General features: G+C 41.5%; 1 protein-coding gene across 3 annotated transcripts in view; it reads left to right on the top strand.

Moving 5' to 3' along the window:
* gulp1a (GULP PTB domain containing engulfment adaptor 1a) overlaps positions 1–16,021 on the top strand; it is a 92,987-nt gene that overhangs the window by 25,907 nt on the left and 51,059 nt on the right. For 2 of the 3 annotated variants that reach the window (XM_084361344.1, XM_084361348.1), the window contains exon 2: positions 10,255–10,340. The exons of the other annotated variant lie outside the window; for it this stretch is intronic. The gene's annotated coding sequence lies outside the window, so the exon portion shown is untranslated. The remainder of the gene's footprint in view (positions 1–10,254; positions 10,341–16,021) is intronic. 3 annotated transcript variants of the gene reach the window in all.

Here is a 16,021-nt window from a genome sequence, read left to right as displayed (position 1 = left end):
AGTAAAATGCAGTTTTTACCTCAAGAGGAAACAGTAACTGTGCGTTTAAACATCTTCTGAGTGAATAAATGCGAGGGTGTTAAAAATGCAGCTTAGCCCCTCGGTGACTCTCTGCTGATCCAACTCACTCAAGTGCACTTTTGACTTTCTGTGACAAGTTGAGTCGAAGTGCTGCTGTTTGGTTCCTTGAAGAGAAAATAATGACTATATCTATTTCAGTTCCACCCACCTTGAGATTTATGTTATGTGACGCAATTGTGACATTTCCCCCCCCGAGTGCTTCCTAGAAGGCAGCTGCCATTATTAAACCCGTCTGACTCTTCACTCTGGCATCACCAGCTCTGAGTTTCCATCAGTTTTCTGGAATTTCTATTGTTCGGATCCCCGTTGGGGATTAGGCAGCCATCGGTTATTCGAGGAGGTTGACTCTCTAAGTTCCTCCGGTCTGTGGGATTTCATTAAATAATACAATAATAACAAAGCTTTATAGTCTTAAAAACTCGATTGTTAAGCAGGGAGCGTGTTGCAAGAAGAGTGCTGCAAAGGAATGTGCTGAGCCGAGATGAGAGGATTTTTCAGGAAGCAGGGATGATGACCACAGTCGGACCCCATGTGGTGCTGGATTGGCAACTGGGCCCCAGGAGACGTGAAGGGGAAATGGAGAGATTCTGACTTGAAGTCTAACAGCAGCCGGAGCGGACCGTTTTTTAAATCAATGCAGTTGAAAAATAATGCCCGAACTTCCAAACAGCAGTTTGTACGTGAGCAGCCAAAGCTTAAACTTTTTATGTGTGTATAGTACATTTATGTTTCAAGGGAAATACAGCTTCACAGTAAAGCAAAGAAAAGTACAGACTGTGGTTGTTTTCTGCTAATTAAAACAACCAGTTATAATGGAAAACACATCCAGCGCTAAACAAAGTTAATCAAATGTGGAAGAGAAATAAGAGAACGCCTCAAGTTTAGTTTTGCAAGTCTAATAAGCATTAATGCCGAGTAAACACAATGAACTTAACACACGTCTAATCTAGCAGAGTACACCCGACACCGGGATCATTAAAACTAAAGGTCTCACCAGCTTTTGACGAAACCCTCTCAACACCCAGATATCATGCACCGGCAGATCTGAGAGTCCTGACTCATTTCTGAGAAGCTGATCGGAGTTGCTGTGGGGAAAGGCCACGCAGGGCTTTTCTGACAATAAGTCTATTTCTGTAATCAATTCAAACATTACCTGGCAACCGACGCTGCGATCTGAGTTCGCAAGGTCGACTTCTTCAGATAATGTGCCTCTTTCTTATTGCGCTCTGGCATTCTGGATGAACTCGTCACCTGGACTGGAGAGAGAGCGATGGGGAGGACGTCGCAGAAATCTAATGTAATAGTGATGAATGTGTGAGCGAAGGGATTTCTCACAGCCCGGTCCTCTGAGCAGGAACTGGGCAAGGTGAACGTCAGAAATCTTCCAGCTGGAGTCTTAAAAAATCCTCGACAGATTGTCTGAATCTGTACTCGTTAGCACGAACACGGACAATCACGTCACGGGCAGTCGGATGGATTTTTATCAGCCTCGTAATCAGACTGCGACTCACGCAACAGTCCTGTCGGTGTGATTTTCAGTTGATTAAAGCAGTTTGGGATAAGTTGTACTGTAGAAAGTAAAGATTCAGGAGCTGTTACTTCTTCAGGTCGACTCACAGCAGCCTATGCAGCTGCAGCAATATCATCCATGACCTCATGCATCCTGTTTGAACATGTTTGCTCTGGCACAAGAAGATGACGTCTCATTCTTAATCGCCCTCCTAAAAAGCTCTGAAGAACGTCCTCAAAAGTCGTTTCAGTAAGCGCTGCAACACATATGTTTACCTTCAAGTGCCAAAATCCTCTATCGACAGTGGTAATCATGATGGGAGCAAAGGAGGAAGTCACGTGACATCATTATAGAGCAATTGGTAAGATACTCAGCGGATAAAGGCTTAATCCGGATGTGTCTGACTCATGTTGGTAAGTGGTAAAAATCACGAAAACTTTATAGGAGCCACTAAGCACACAGTGAAACCGACGACAAACCAGAGAATGACAGATGTACATGGGTTTGGGAACGATTTTGTCCGTGTTTTGATGGAAGATGTGATGACGGGTAAATTGCCCCTCTGCAGTCAGAAACATGTTGCTCTGCGGCTCAGTTTCCCCCCGTCTCTGTGAATCACTGGTATGAACAGATGATGCCTTGCAGTTTTTTTAGTTTTTCAATTTTGTATTTTTTGCAGCTCAAAAATCCAAAATGACTGGCTTATCTTTATTACCTCCACCGAGGATGTTGTGTTTTCACCCTTGTTTGTTTGTTGGTTTGTCAGCACGATTACACAAAAAATACTGAACATATTTACACGAAACTTGGGTGGAGGATGGGTCTCAGCTCAGAATAGATCCCAGGAACTTTTGGTGTAGATCCAGGCATTGTTTCTCACTTTCTTTACTACATTAACTTTGATATTTTGTTGATTTTGGAGGCCCCTGGTGACAGAAGTGGTCGTATTTCCACTGTCAAAACCCCAAAATATAATGTCAAACACTTTTCTAACTGGCTAACGTACTACTCACTGTAACTTTGCCTGGGAGAATGTGAACACAAGCAGACCTTTTGGCATGCTAAACTAAATAGAAAATAGTTAATCTTCTCGCTGATGATCTCTTTTTCTTATGTAGGTCATATGGAGGCACCATTATTAAACTGAGATTGTTTCATAACCAGTTATAAACTCCCTTGAGTGGCTTTAAAACCACAAAATAGGGCTTATTTCCATATTTTAGTTACTTTCTCTGGGAATAACACATTGATTTAAGAGTTATTTAGGTGGCTGGTATCTGTGAGTGACAACAGATCAACTGAGTATTCTAGTTTTACATAATGTTTTGGAAGAAGAATGGTTCACAGTTGCATCTTTCATTACAAATGCAAAGTCTCTTCCTCAGTATTGGATTCTCCATGACGTGGTGGGTCGGACATCATCGACCACTGTCAGACAGCAGCGCTGGTTTATTATTACTATTATCTATGAAGCACTGCTGGGTAAGCTGTCAGCTTACCTCTGTACCCGTCTCTGTCTTAATTCTGGGAGTTATCAGCTACGCTCCTCACGGTGTTGCTTTTTTGTCATTCCCCTGGTTTTGTCAGATGTGGGGAAGACGGTGTCTCCCTGCTGTGCACCTTGGGCATCTGCAAAATAATTAAATATAGGCAACATGAAATAAATAAATAATAGGGAATAATGTTAAAGCTCTATTTTTAATGTGTGTAGCACACCAAAAGCACTTCCTCTGACATCTTTATTTATTTATTTATTTATTATTTATTCATTTTCCGAGTGTACACTCATTTGTGCTTTTAGACCAGAACCACTAGGACTAAAAGAGCCCGGCCTGTTGGTTTGACCTGCTCAGGTATCTGCTTTAGTAACTGTCATCACAAAAGGGAGAAAAGCTCCCCTCAGCTTTGGGTGTAACGCTCAGCGGGGGGCATTTGTTGCATGTCAAATACCATCGAACCCACATGAGAATTCACTCGCACAGTCTGGAAGTTAAAAGAAAAATGTTTATCGTACACGGTTAGCATCGCTCAGCAGAACCACGGATGTGTGAAGTGTTTCTGTATTTATCGCAGAAACGGAGGAGGTGTGTTGGTAATGTTTCATCAATAATACAAATCCCCCTTGTTGCGTTCGCTTGTCAGCCGACGGTCTGGCTGTGCGCACGCTGGGGGGAGAACCTGATTAATTCTGCATCGCTCGCGAGGAATTACGGTTCAACCTAGCTTGACTGAAGTTGACACAGAATATCAGTTAGCGTTCAAACTGGGTCAGGTTTTTACATTAAAGCTGCATTAAACTTCCATTTTCTTCCAAAGCACAGCAAAGGTGATGCACTAGGGTTTTCTCAGTAGTGTGTGTGTGTGTGTGTGTGTGTGTGTGTGTGTGTGTGTGTGTGTGTGTGTGTGTGTGTGTGTGTGTGTGTGTGTGTGTGTGTGTGTGTGTGTGTGTGTGTGTGTGTGTGTGTGTGTGTGTGTGTGTGTGTGTGTGTGTGTGTGTGTGTGTGTGTGTGTGTGTGTGTTGCGTGAGCTACTGGCAATATTTCTTCTGAGAAATCTAATACGTCTTCTGAGATGCAGTTTATGACATGAGCATAAACCGTGGTTGCACTCCTTACATCTCTCTCAGCTTTTTCAATAGACTTATTCAGACCTTATTTTATTCATCAGCAGTCCAACTCAGTTTTCTCCTCCCTATGTGCTTACACACTGACGGACGGCTGCCTATCAGCTCCACAGCCAGGTGATGAAAATATAGTTTTTTTCTACCTCCTGTGATCTCATTTTTTGAAGTTTTTCGCAATCTTTTCTAGGAACGTATTTGTCCAAAACTGAATTGCTGGGGGATCTGGGGGATGCGGACGAATAACAAAAAGTCAACAAGAAAATGAACTTAAAGCACAACATGGTGATAAAAAAGTGCCAGTCAGTATATATATAGTGTGTTTGTGATGCATGAGTCTCCTCTCAGATCACATGTAGGATGTGGCTTTGTGTTCACCCGTGAACATCTGGAGACATGAATGCGTGTTTACATTGTATGTCTGTAGGGGTTTATTGTTTATATGGTGTAGTGTGTGTTATATCCAGATGTATAAGTGCAGATAATTACTATATGCTGTGCACACATGTCTGCATGTGAGTGTCATGATGATACAATATGTGGAATAATCCTCGAGGTCCATTTCCTCGGTTGTCAGAGATTTATAGATGTTCAGATTTCCACGTTCTCTGTGCATTTTAAGGTCTTCTCATCCACATTAAAGCTGGGATGCTCTCATCAGCAGATTAAGTTTTGCATTTCTCATTTATTTTGTAAGCACTTTTGTCCGTGTGGTTGGGTTTGAAACCTTAAAAACAGCCACTAAATGGACCTTGTGGTTGTTGCTACATTAACTCAAGCCAAACTCGTCAGTTAAGGCAGATTTGGTCAGTGGTCCGAAGCCCCTCTCGTGTCACTTTTGCACGTGCAGGCCTCCTCAGTCCAGTTAGTTAATAAGAAAGATGTAATGTTTGGTTAATCATTTTACATATTGAGTTCTGGACTGTTGGTACAGGCAGCCAAAATACAACGTTAGGTTTAGGAAAACATTGCGGCAACACGTTCTCACTCCCAGCTCAGTGGCCTCAATCTTCAAACTACGATGCTCTGCCTCACATCTAGCATCAGTTTTGCACCTGCAGGGCTCCCTGTCATGTAAGCAATAATACCTAAGGTGACGATATATTTCAACTTTCTGACAGTTATAAACATTGTGAAATAATGGCGGCTTGGTTAGGTACAACTAACTACACACCTACATAACGGCACGTAACTTATGGAAGTTAATTTACTTACGTAACTTATTTTAGAAAACAAATCATTCTTAAATAACATAAGTTAAAAACGAGGACACTTTTTGTTGGACCATCCAACTGCCCCAAAGTGTACTTTATTTTCCTTTTATTTACCCTGCAGGAGGGATGCCTCCAGAAATTATGCTGCAGGGATATGTATGGCATCATAGTTTGAAGCGTCTATTGTACTTGTAGTCATTTTAGTGTTTTTACTTCAGTTTTTTTTATTCTTAGTGAGGGTCAGGCTGATGTTTGTTCGCTTCCTCATCCACAAATGTCAGCCGGTGAATAAAATAGCCAACATGAATGACGACCACATTTACAAGATACAGGTTGTAAAAACAGACTTTTCCATTACCAAGGTTTTCTGTGATCTAGTTGTAAAAGTTATAAAATTAGAATTATTATGATGTTTTAATCTCCAGTACAAGATTCCCCGAGCAGCTGCCCTTGATATACTATATACAGTTCACTGTGGTGTTATTTAAAGAACATAATCTTTGCCCATTGTCATTTAATGCTTTAAGAGCACCAATGTACCGTGAAGGATGAGCTTTTTAAAAAAAGCCTAGGAGTCACAAAGTCTCTGCTTGTTATTTTCAGTAACCTATTATCTCAAATATTCCAAAGCTGATTTATTCGACTTGTTTGTGTGTGTGGGTCAGAACACTGCGGGCTTTAAGTTGCCAGCTTGTACCTTCTGTATACAAAAACCTGACATCTGCCCGGCGCAGGCAGAGTTCTCCCCCTCTGGAGGCGAGATGGGCCGGAGCCAGTCTGGTGCTATCTGCGAGTCCCCGGCCTCTTATCTACCACTTCCAGCATGTTACGTACTGGGTCCGTGCTTCTGCCCACATGATGGTGTTTTGTTATCAGGGAACTCATGCTTTGGAGCCCGGAGGGAAGTTTAAAGGTTCAAGATCTTTGGAAAACTTTATTATCTAATGAGGATTAGGATGTGGGGCTGCGTGATGGAAGGTGCATGACCTCGGCCATTAAGACATATTAAATTCTCCACGACTGCTCCATCCACTGATGCTAACCCTAGATCCTTCCTTCCTGGTCCTGGAGCAATGTGAAGAACAGCGATTGATACTCATTTCCCTTCACTGGGCATATATCTTGGACTGAGATGTCTTTAATTGGATTTATAAGACCTATAATAATCACATTTTCTGCAACAGCTGTCTTTTGTTGTACCCCTTTCACACTGGACTAAAACCACACCAACAACCGCTAACATCTGGTGTCTGTTTTCAAATGTTTCCGCTGTAGTCACAAGTGTTTATCGGCCCCAGCTTCAGTCGGTTGTGATGGAAAGGGTCTTGCTATAAAAGTTGGTATTTCAAGATGCGGTTGTGCAAACGTTGGTGAGCTCCATGACTCGTCTCAGCCAGTGTTAAGGGCGCACATTGTTTTTCAGTGATCTGTGTATTTGATATCACATCAAGTTTTTTCTGCTGCAAAGAAAATGTATGTTTTTAATTTGACTTTGTTTCTCGGATGGGTTCTGGATGTCGTCTGTTCCCTATTCTCTTGCATGATTGTGATTTTTGAGCATGATGTAAAGGGAAAGACAATCTCGTCTTCTGGCTGTGGAAAAGAAGTCAATGTCCTATTTTTAGCTGTTTACCCAAATTGAAAAAGCCTGCATAATCTTCAGATTTTGCCGTGAAAACGGTTTTAGTAACTTTATTCTGTCCTTCATCTCCTGCAGGGCCGAGCCGTCTGAGCTCTGTGCTTAAGGGAGCTTTTTGTTGTCTGGGTGATCTCGAGCAGGGTTCATGTTCTCGGCCTGTAAAAATCCCTTTGAGTCATATTTAATGTTGGGCTACACAAATAAACCTGACTTGACTTGGCATACTTTATCAAGGCCTGTTTCTCGGAGTTTGTTTTGGGAGTCGACTTTTTTTCTGCCGAGCTGTCAAAACTCGCCTAAGAAGATTAATCAGACCTCCTTCCTTCACAACAAGTAACCCACCCCTGTCCCCGGGACTTCAAGCTTCTCAGTGCCAGTGTATCTTAATTATGGATTTTGGGTGATTGGCTTCCACTAATGAGGAGGAACAGGATAAATTAATTTCAACTGAACGGTGCTGTGATCCTCTGCCATTTTCTTTCGCATGTTTGTGCAGCGTGAACTTATTACAGGGACAAGTTGTGCTGCATAAATTGAAGCCTTTTAGCAGACGGTCGGTTGCCTGCCCCATAGGTACAAACGCAACTATAAACGTCCATGACATTTATACTTATTCTAATTTACATAATGAAATTGTTAGCCATGTTATAAATGAGTGTCTCTCAATGTGCAATTGCATCCAAAACACCTGTTTTCTGGTAGAAATCCAGCTAAATATTTATGTAAAACCTCGTTTGTGAGTCCTAAACTCTTGGCTGGAGGGGAGATTAAAATGACAGTTGCTTGTTTATCTGTTCTCCGACGTAATTCAGCATAATATATACTGTGAGATGGCAAAAGGCACCCACTTGAACACATCTAACCCTGGGAGGAAATCCATTCTGCATTAGTCCTCGGCTGGAGATAGATGGTAGAAATTTTTATCATGTCAGCTTTGTTTTTGCTAAGATGGAAATTGCATTATAGGGAAGGAAAGGATTTGTTATCTGGAGGATATTTATTTTCGAGAAATAAGAAAAAGTTGTTTCAGACTTTTTCTATTTGGATTGAACTCAAAGCAACTGTTTTTTTTATAGAAAAAGATGTCTTTCTCCTTGTTGGACAACTACAGTTTTCCACTGTGGTTTTTCTTTTTCTTTTTTGGGTCTGTCGATGTAATATCAGATTTCTGCTGATGCATTTGATGGAGGTCCAGTTTTGCAGTGCTTGCACCATGAATCTGCAGGGCCAAGCAATAAATATTATGAACTCAAAATCCCTGTGAACATTTTTGTGTGCCTTGCAGTTTTCTTGGTGTTGAATGGCTTACATTTTGAAATTTCAAAATGTATCGATGTGTGGTTGAGTCTCATCAATCTGATGAAATTGATAAGTTTACTCAAGGCAACGTGTTTCATTTGGCCTTCCTGTCACTACATCCGGCTTTGGGAAGTTGCCAAATGAGACTAAACTTTCAAACTTTACCTCGATGTGTCATGTCAGAGGTTTTTTACCAGCAGTGAAGCGAGTTGTCCCGTGGTGTCAAGTGTTTATTTGCCAAAACCAACCAGATTACTTTACATTAAGCTGAGGGAGTTTGTGTCTTTGTGTTTGAAACTCTTACTGAACTTAGTTATTTCTCCTTCCTCTCTCCTCTCTGTAGCATTACGTTCATGAAGTAGACTATGTTTCCCCTTCACCTTTGCTCAGCAGTCATCATTACAGAACATAAACACCCACAACTGGACCTCTGCAGGTCACTGCTGCAGTCAGGTTGATAAACAGGAGTGAAGATATAATCCACTTTTCTAATCCCAAAAGTTAAAAAGTATCTCTGAGCTACTCGGCTTTGGATCAGAGCAGAATCAGATGCACTCGACTCTTTCCTCAAGAGCCAGTCAGCTCTGAGCAGCTGCAGCTTCAACATCGTTTATCGACTATTTTTTTTATCATTATTAGCTTTTTCTTTTTTGAGTGCAAGAAAAACAAGTCAACGTCAACTGGTGTTTTTTTAATGCATGCTATGTGGACACATCTGTACTCTACAGAACTTAAATGGAAGGATTGGTGTATCACCGTCATGCAAACTTTGACTTTGGTTTAAGCACTGCTCACAGCTTGAGCTCACAGCTTGAGCTTGAAGTCGTTTTATTTGTATGCAAGCGACTGGGCTGTATTCAACACTATATATCACCAAAATCTTGCACACGATCCTCACTCAGCCCTTATTAATGCACACTCTATGCCCTTTACATCTATCTCTGAATGTCATTTCCCCCTACATCCTCAGGGACCTTTATGATAACTATCCAGTACTACAGGGTAACACGTAATAGAATACCTTGGCCCTCATTTATCAAGTGAGTACATCCACTCTGTGTGGAAAGGATCAGGTCCTTTTTTAAGTACCAATATGAACTTCTCAGATATTCAGATGAAGGTCAAACTTCAGCGTAGGTTTTAAAAAAATCTCCTCATTTTTAAAACGTTAGACTAAAAGTCAAGTGAGAAGAGATTTGAAGGACTGACGGTCTGATGAAGATAAAAGAGATGCAGCGTTCTGTCGAATGGGACTGAATGACTTTTGATTTCAGATTTGCCAGAAATGCATTTTGATTGATTTTTTTCCTTCGTTTGGACATTGAGTTTCTGAGAGTGATTGATCAGCGTGTTTGTTTGCTTTCTTTAACCCATTAATTCACACTGACAGCTCACAGATCACCACAGCTGACACTGAGCTATAAATTCAATAGCTTGCATGACTAGAACATGTTTCAGTACTGGCCGGTTTATAAACATATTTTTTATGCGTCATGGAGTTTTTCGTGTTGTCTGATCCTCACACTTTTGCACTCGCGTTGACAACATTGACAGCGAATGTGTATCGCCTCGTAAGTTCAGACTTCCCACATCCTCCACTCGTCAGTCTGAGTTGGATGTAGTTCAGTAGAGAGATCTCTAAAAACGCTTTAATGGTGCTAACACAGAGAAAAGAAACTCTGCTTTCCATTGTCTGTCGCAGCTTTCGTGAGAACTGAAAAATGAAACAAATTAATTTTCCCGTTACTAAAGAGCTTTTTGACAGATAAGTACCTGTGTAGATTGTACGAGTGAGCGTAATCACTGCAGAGAGCAGGACACGCAGCGAGGCTCGTTCGTGTCTGAAAGCCCGACTCTCAAATGTTTTTTCCTTCCCTCTTCCTTCCTACAGAAGCGGCGGCACTAATGAGCACGCAGCGCCCTTTAGATGAGTGAGGCACAACAAAAAACCCTGAACATCAACGGTCCGCAGTAACAGTAAGACTCCATATCTCCTATTTTACACACTCAAGAGCTCTCTGTGAAGTTACCATTATATATCATTATCATTATATTGTTATACCTCCTACTCCAGACCGCCCTCAGCCGAGACTGAGCTCCCCCTAACGAACCTCCAGCTTTTTGTTCTGAACAGTGTTTCTTAGAAAAGTGAGTGCAGCATATTCAGCTGTGTATATTCTCGTCAGGGACTATTTGTTTTGTGATATAACGCAGACGGGATTAAGGTGGCATTTTGAATACCGTCTTGTTTCTTTCCTTAGAAACATGTATTATTGCTCTGCAGTGACATTTCTGAAATATCACCGCACATAATAGGGACTGTTGTCAGTGGCACCCAGACGTTTGTTAAGACCATGAAACCTCCTTATAATGAGTTTTTCTTTGATCATCGCACCCTTCGGTGTGCCCCCCCCCAACACACATCATACACCACATGTGATATATATTTGAACTTATATCAGTGCAAAGTGTAATAACATAGGCTGTTTTCTGTTGCTATGAAGTTCGCTGAGTACGCTCATTGAAAAAATGCTTTTCTTCTCCTCAGAAGGAGAATTTGCTCACATTTTCTCGCTTCCAAGGACATAAAAGATACAAACAAGGCATCATGAATCGAGTCTGTTTTTCCCTTTTTACCTAGGCTCTTGAAATATTCAGTAGCTCGGCAGGCTGAAGAGGTGGTTTTGTCTCTCATGATGTCTCTTTTGTTTGGTGACATCATTACTGCAGATTGTTGTCTCATGTAAAACTGTGCAGGAGCGAGATCTCTGAGCATTTCTTCATGTTGATATGTTTGAAAATGTTAATATAAAAAGGTAGTTAATGAAAGTTTCACCTTGCTTTTTTGAAGAGGTGCAACATTCATTAAATCTCAAAAATATCCAATGGTGTTGAAACACAGTCTCGAACTGTGGCCAGTGGTTTGTCAGCTTTCTAGCAGGTAGCTCCTCCACCATCTCCTCCGCCACCTGATCTGAAGGCCAGGTCATAATCATGTCATGTGAATGTGTCAGTATGGTACAGTACATGGCCAGAAATGTTTATCCGGATGACAGGGCTGGGTTTGGTGAGGATTAGGCAAAGATCATGTTTTGGTTGACTCGGTCCTGGTGCCATAAACCCAGCTGACAATGTCCCGACGTCTTGTCAAAAACATCCAGTGGTTTTTTAATGCGTGTAAATGTTTTTGCTCCACCACCTCCTGACATGAAAGTCGACTCATGAACGTGTAATTTGAATGTGATTCGACGCACACTGTCGAAATGTAGATATGACGTGCGTGACGAGTACAAATTCGAACGTATCAAAAAACATTTTATTCTGTCGACTGGGCTGAGCATGCACATGCACATACAGCAGTGTACGGTTTGGTGTTAAAATATTAAAATTTCTACATGTTTTTTTAACATTCATATGCAGGCTGCACCAAAGATAAATTATTAAATGAGCAAATAAGTGATGGAAAGGAAAAACATCACATATAACAGACCCAATCACAACCAGGCGTCCGTCCCTTTTGGTGGCCTAGTTCTTATTGACACACTTTTGTCAGGTAAAAAAGTCCAAACAACATAATTCTGTGTGTCTTCTTCAATTTGAGGCGTTATTTCAGAGGCTCCGTCAGGCCTGAGTGATAAAGAGGCAGAGAAGAGGAGCGCTACATGCTATAAAGACTCGGCTTTGATGTTTTCTCACATTGAGTAGGCAGGGTCGTAGAAAATGTGATCAAAGTTTCCTTTCCCTTTTTTTTTTTCCCCCCTCTTTTTGTTGGCTGGACTTCACATGGAGTGATGCGCCTCTGTAGCAGCACCTTGCTTACCAGTTGAAAGAGAACAGTTTGTACGGCTGCAGGAGGTCTTTTATCATGCAAGTCCCATCTGAGCTTCTGTGGACCTTTCGGGGGCTTGTGTTGAGTGCCTTGACTGCCTCTTGTGCACTTCTTGTATAATTGAGTGTCAGTGAGAGTAAACATGACCTGAAAAAGTCTTTTTATACGCAGTTTGAAAATAGAGCTCGCCAGGGCTCTTCAGTCAGTACTGTACATGTAAAACAGCGGCTGACAGTAAAATATGGCCTCGTACAAATGACTTTGGCCCGACTTTATGTTCAAGCTCGGGGTTGTCTTATCAAGCAGAAACAGGAGTGTAGATTGGAAGTAACTTATTGAGGTGGATTTGGTCCATAAATGGGCCATAGAAAGCGTCCTGTAAGATTTATGAGAGTGTCACCTCAGTTAAAAACTGCATTTTTATTTCCCCATGGAACACGTCCACAATCCTGAGGCAATTGCAGATGTAATTGGTACCTATTATCACACACTGTAGTACACAGTTTTGGTTTTCTGTCCTGCTGATGCTGAAGATATTCTTGTCTTTTTTTAGAAACTGTCTTGTGTACAACTCTTTTTTTTTTTCCGAAAGAGCCACTTATGGTCAGAAAGTGTATCCTCGGCGGGAATAAAGAGGAAGTCATTCAGAAACAAGCGATGGTTTTTAGGCGGCGGACACACTTGTTGCTGTCTCGGATGGAGCGTAAGCGTCCATTTGCCGTGACTTTAGATGATGGCTCTTGACAAACGGGTACACTTTGGAGAAGATATGTTCTGCTTGGTCAGCTATTTCCTCTCCCCGGGACATCAGACTTCTCCATCAGAGGCTCATTGTGGAAAAAAACTACTCCGACACTAACGATGCGACTTGTATACAACTCAGTGGTGCATATTCTTTAATACAATGTTGTCCCATGTTGACTGATGGTATGAAAGATAAAGACACTGTTGGCAACATCAAGGTGGTGACAAGACTTTGGAGGCTCTGTGCAGGTACGGTTTCGAGCTGCCAAAAGAAAGTTTATCAATCACAAACACACTGAGGCTTAATGTGCATGTTATAGAATTAGAGCTGCGATAGTTGGGTCTTGGTCGACACCTTGTTAAAAATATCAGGGAATAGTTTCAACTTCATGTAATTAAAGTTGGATGACGGTTTAGCGTTGCAGTTAAGATTATACTCATTAGCTTGAGGACGCTTTGAAACCGGAAATCACACCACTGAAAAGTCTTTATTGCAGGAATCAAAATGAGATTTCTCTTTCTGAAGCCTTCTTCAAGTTTTACTCCTCTTTTTCTGAGTAGTCTTTTTTTCTTGATTGAGGTACTTATCTTAATTAGCTTTTGGTGGCAGATTCTCTGGAGACTCCATGACCAGGGACTTTTTTTTTTTTTTTTTTTCATAATTCAACCATTGTGAGGTCATTTTAGCCTTTGAATGTGATCAGGAGCGAGATAAATAACCTTGGCTCATGATGTAAATGTGTGTTTTTCATTTTAAAAAAAAAATCCTTTTGGAAGAGTAATTAACATGCAGCAATAAAAGACGTCATGATTTTCAGATTGCACTTTCGAGCATCATAGATTTTTAGTGGCTGTGCGCGTACTCTCAAAGGAGAAGTTCCCATAATTTCACTTTTCTGGTCCAACTGGGACTAATTTTAGACTCGGTGCACAGCGTTCAACACAGTTCACAGGGGGTAATCTAATAAACCTCACGAGTAAGGATCATTGAAGAAGATGTACTGCAGAGTTTTGTAATGAAAAGCATTGAATTAAAGAATTGGCTGACAGAAAAAGGTGCACCATTATTTCTAAATATGTCGTAAGTATGGTTTTGCTTTTTTTCCCCTTAATCTATTAGGCATCTACACAAAGAGCCTGTGGTGCAACACATGCTGTTAAACTACCATTAAAATGACTAAGTACTCGCAAACAGGTGAGTCTACCATCAGTTCTTAAACCGAGATCCCCAAGGGGGTAAACATGTCAGAGTGAGAACATCTTTCATTTGTTTCATTCAAAAGCTGTTTCTGCCCCTCCTGATCTCTCCCATCTGGAGAAGCATCTGAAGGATACACTAAAGAGCTTCTACCTTTTGAAATTGTTCACCCTCGCATCCTGAACAGATCTGTCCTTTAGCAGCAGATATCAGGGCGCTGCAGACGCAAACTTGTGAGGAAAAAGTGTGAAAATGGTGTGACGGTATCTGCGAGCAACGTCCGTATACGTCGTAACATTTTATTTCCTCGTCGAATACAACATGCACGTCACAAGCAATATGTTTTGACTTGTTAAAATGTTAATCTCAGTGGGACCAGATTGTATTAAATGTGTTCTGATGGCGGCACGACGGTGGTACGAGTCCGTTACTAATGCAGACTTCCGGTGTACATTGTACAGCTGAGCCGCTGCCAACTCGCCGCTCCATCTGTCCTCCCTCCATAATGTGGTGGAAAATTGTGTATAATTTCCTGGTGAGAAATAAAGAGGTTTTCAGCTCAACTGAGTCACAGCAGTACAATACCATTCAGCTGAGTAAGGGACAAGAGTTCATCCACCGGGGCTGATTCAGAAGTCTGACCCCCTTTTCTGTGTTAAGCAGGAGTTTCATACGAGTCGGTACATGTTTCAAGCGAGATAAGGGACCATTCCCCAGCTGGGGTCACTCTAGGAAAGTCGTTGGTGACCCCCAGGGTGGGGCGGCTGTTAGAGCATGTTGACGTTGGTAGAACAGTGTGGAGCACCTTATCACCGACGAGCAGTTCTGTCATCTGCAGCTCAATAATGACTTTCAGCAGCTCGACAGATGGACAGCAGTTTGTTTTCTTCACATAACGTTCCATCCTCAAGAAGAATATCAATTTTGCATCACGATTTGGTGAAATGTTCGTCCTTCTCCCCTCCAAAACACCAGATTTTGTCCGTTACTGTGTTTTACAAGTGTTTTTAGTCCTTAACCTACATTAACAACACATCGTCACACCAAAAAGACTGAATAGGTCGATCGCCAACGACTCACAACACAACAAATTTCACCGTTCCCTAAACAATATGCAGCTTACCAGCCACAGGCATACCGGACCTTCATCATACGCTAGCAGCCTTGTTAAGGTTTAAGAAAACTTTGGTTAGGTTTAGGAGAATGTTGCGGTTTGGGTTAAAATAACAATGCTAATGTAATCTCCGTTAACAATGTACCTCCTCTATGTAACTACTTATGTTACGTTGTAAATTACTTCCTTCCTCCTTTGCAGCCGCCTTAATTACTATGGCCGCTAGAGGTCGCCGCCTAACGAGAAATGTAAATATGGGTTGTAATTAGCCGCCTTCATAGTTGGCCTATATGTTTGTTTTTACTGATGAGGACTGGCTGTGCGTTATAGATGTTTAATGATAGTATTAACACTAATAATAACCGTACTAAGTTAGATATTTGTCTCAAATAGATACTTTCTACATTATTCAGGTGTGAAAACATTGATCCGCTTAAGAGGTGTTCAGAACCAATGATTAACCTCCCAACAGCCTGTAGGACAGAGGCAACATGTAATATGGTCACATCGTATCATATCTCACACAGGAAAGCATAAATTATTGACAGCCATACAATTTTCTGTGACTTCCGCTGCTCCCCGGTGGGACTGTCTGACATTATTATTGTAAGCAAAGTGTGAACAGGACAGAATCTCAAAGGACACTCCCCCTCCTTCATATGGAGGCAAACTACTACATGATTTATAAAGCTTTATATACGGCTTCTCAGTATGGGATCCATTTAAGTTTTGATTTTAAAGACTTTTGAGGATAGCTTCATACGTGTTTTTAA

Source organism: Pagrus pagrus, assembly GCF_965226575.1.
Source record: "Pagrus pagrus genome assembly, chromosome: 9".
Taxonomy (NCBI): Eukaryota; Metazoa; Chordata; class Actinopteri; order Spariformes; family Sparidae; genus Pagrus; species Pagrus pagrus.
Note: the sequence above shows the minus strand (reverse complement) of the source record. Positions and strands in the feature narration are given on the sequence as shown.